Source organism: Chrysochloris asiatica, unplaced genomic scaffold (assembly GCF_000296735.1).
Source record: "Chrysochloris asiatica unplaced genomic scaffold, ChrAsi1.0 scaffold00169, whole genome shotgun sequence".
Classification (NCBI taxonomy): domain Eukaryota; kingdom Metazoa; phylum Chordata; class Mammalia; order Afrosoricida; family Chrysochloridae; genus Chrysochloris; species Chrysochloris asiatica.
In genome coordinates this window covers 1,201,039-1,203,919 of record NW_006408687.1, presented here as the reverse complement: position 1 = coordinate 1,203,919, position 2,881 = coordinate 1,201,039, and the positions used below count along the sequence as shown (strand labels likewise).

The window sequence follows — 2,881 nt, the reverse complement described above, 5'->3', positions numbered from 1 at the left end:
GATGGCCAAACTTCATCTCTTATACTTCAGACATATTGTCAGGAGGGACCAGTCACTGGAGAAGGATATCATGTTTGGTAAGGTGGAGAGTCATAGAAAAACAGGAAGACCCCCCAGCGAGATGGATTGGCCAAGTGGCAGCATCAATGGGCTCAAGCATGGCAACAATAGTGAGGTTGGCCCAGGCAGTGTTTTCGTTCTGCTGTGCGTAATGTCACTAGGAGTCAGTACCAATTTGATGGCACCCAACAACAACAACAACAACAGCAACAAAGAACTAGGAAAGGAGAGAAGAGGTGGAGGAGCAGGGACGAAAGGAAGGAAGAAAGAACAAAGGAAGGAAAAATAAGAAGAACAAAGGAAGGAAGGGGAGAAATTATTGCATAATTTGGGAAGAAGAGAAGGGTAAACTATATTCTATGACAAAAGACAATTACTTTTTTAGATTTTGTATGCCACTGTCACCTTTAAGAATTACATGTTTGTAAAGGCTGAAATGAGTTTAAGAAAGAAGAGAATCTTACCCTTCCAAATGCACATTCTATTGTATTTCCTTCACAACAGGTCTGATGCAAATTTTTAACATCTGTGACCAGTTTGACAATTTCCAAAAAGTTAGCTTTAGGTTGTTTTTTAGTCAGCAGAACTAATTCCCTGGAATGAAAAATAAATACATGTTTCAAAGTACTTTGAATTTGTTTTTTTCTAAAACCAATTCTAATTGAGTAACCAAAAGAATCAAAACACATTTTCAAATGTAAGATGAAGAAAACACTTCTATTTCTTCAAAGATGGTATCCAGAGCCATAAGAAGATCTAAGGCACAAAACAAGCACAATTCAACTCATAATCATAAAAAAAAACATGGCCATTTTATTGTTTAAATTATGACTTGATGAGGTTGAATTGCTTAAATAGGTAAGAGTTTAATTTGCAGTCTCCAGGTTTCTCAGATGACTACCCTTGGAAATTGATCTGGCCTGACTTTGGTTGGTAAAACTCTTGCCTATAAAGGTGGAAATTATTTCATAGACTTGGGTCTCCTTGGCCTCGGTTGGCACCTGATCAACATCCCTGAACTCTTTCTAGATCAGAAGAATGGGCCTGCCCTGTGAGAAGAACTAAACTTCAGGCAATCCAACCATGTTCTAAATAGAAGGTGATAAGTAAAATGCCTATCTTCAGAGGTTAACTTGATCAGAAACATAATCTAGACCAAGAAATAAGCACACTGAGTAACATCAGATTTTTCTCTCACCAACATTCCTCCATTCTCATCCTGCCCACCACAAAAACAAACAACACTTGTTTTCTCTATTCTACATGGTTTTGTTGCCAATATATTTTCTATATTCTAGGAGAAAAAAAATTTATCCTCTAGCTTTTACCATTAAGAACAATCCAGTTAATGCCTGCATCTGAATGTTCAGATTCGTCTTTGTACTGGCTAAGAGACTAAGAAATTTGAAGACTTGGACAAAACTGAGGTAAAAGATATTGAAGACAGTTGAAGATTATGCAGTTTCATCTACAATTCTAAATTCCCTTTTCACCAGAGATACAGCCCAGAGGTAGAGAGTGGGGCCACATTTGTATGAAGAGGCATTATTAAATGAGGGATAAATAGTTTTGAAATGGGTTTAATCAAGGTGAGAACAAACAGCAACAAAGGCCACAAATTTAAAAAGATAACTTACACTGCTTTTGCTACTTTGTGATTCAATTTAATCCCAATCTCACATAAATGATGATGCCTCAAAGACATTTCTCTGGTATATTTTCTGATGGGTTCTAACTGTAATAAGTAAAAAGTAATATCATTAAATAATATTATGGTAGTAACAGAAACAAAGTTAGTGTCATTATTTACAGTAGAGAAGGAGAGAAAAGTAAAAAATTATAAATCTCAATATTAAATGGTCTCATATTGACTTGATTAAGAGAGTCTAAGATGCCAACTCATAACCAAGTAAACAATGCTGCTGAGAAGCAATTATGAGTAAATGCTTCCTGCACCAAACTGGCATATGTAAGAGGGTAACAAATCTAACAAAGTTACAAAACCAACTCTGTTGTTGTTAAGTGTAGTCGAGTCAATTTCTACTCATAGTGAATTTGCATAGGGTTTCTGAGGAGCAACCATGAGGTTGAATCATCAACCTTGTGATTAGCAGCAATAAAATGCTTAATCTGCAGTGCCACATCACATATATGTATTTGTTGTTAGGTGCCATCAAGTCGGTACAGACTCATAGTGACCTTATCCACAGCAGAAGGAAACACTGCCCAGTTCTGGGCCAATCTCACTATCATTGATTGCCACACTTGAGCCCTTTGATGCTGCCACTTGGCCAATCCATCTTGCTGGAGGGTCTTCCTGTTTTTCTATGACCCTCCACCTTACCAAACATGATATCCTTCTCCAGGAATTGATGCTGCCACTTTGCCAATCCATCTTGCTGGAGGGTCTTCCTCTTTCTCTAATCCTCTACCTTACCAAACATGATATAGTTCTCCAGTAACTGGTCCTCCTGACAATATTTCCAAAGTATGAGAGATGGAAGTTTGGCCATCCTGGCTTGCAAGGAGCAGTCTAGCTGTACTTCATCCAACACATATCTATTTGTTCTTTTGGCAGCCCGTGGTACTTTCAATATTTCCCTCCAAAACCATAACTCAAATGCACCAATTCTTCTACGGTCTTCCTTATTCACTGTCCAACTTTCTCATACATATGAAATTATTGAAAATACCATGGCTTGAGTCAGGTGCACCTTAGTCCTTAAACTGACATCTTTGCACTTCAACAATTTAAAAAGGTCTTGTGCAGCAGATTTGCCTAATGCAATACGTTGTTTGATTTCTTGACTGCTATTTCCAT

The 2,881-nt window shown here is 37.6% G+C and overlaps 1 pseudogene; it reads right to left on the bottom strand.

Moving 5' to 3' along the window:
- The window catches only part of LOC102817815, a 72,985-nt pseudogene that overhangs the window by 37,832 nt on the left and 32,272 nt on the right, over window positions 1-2,881 (bottom strand).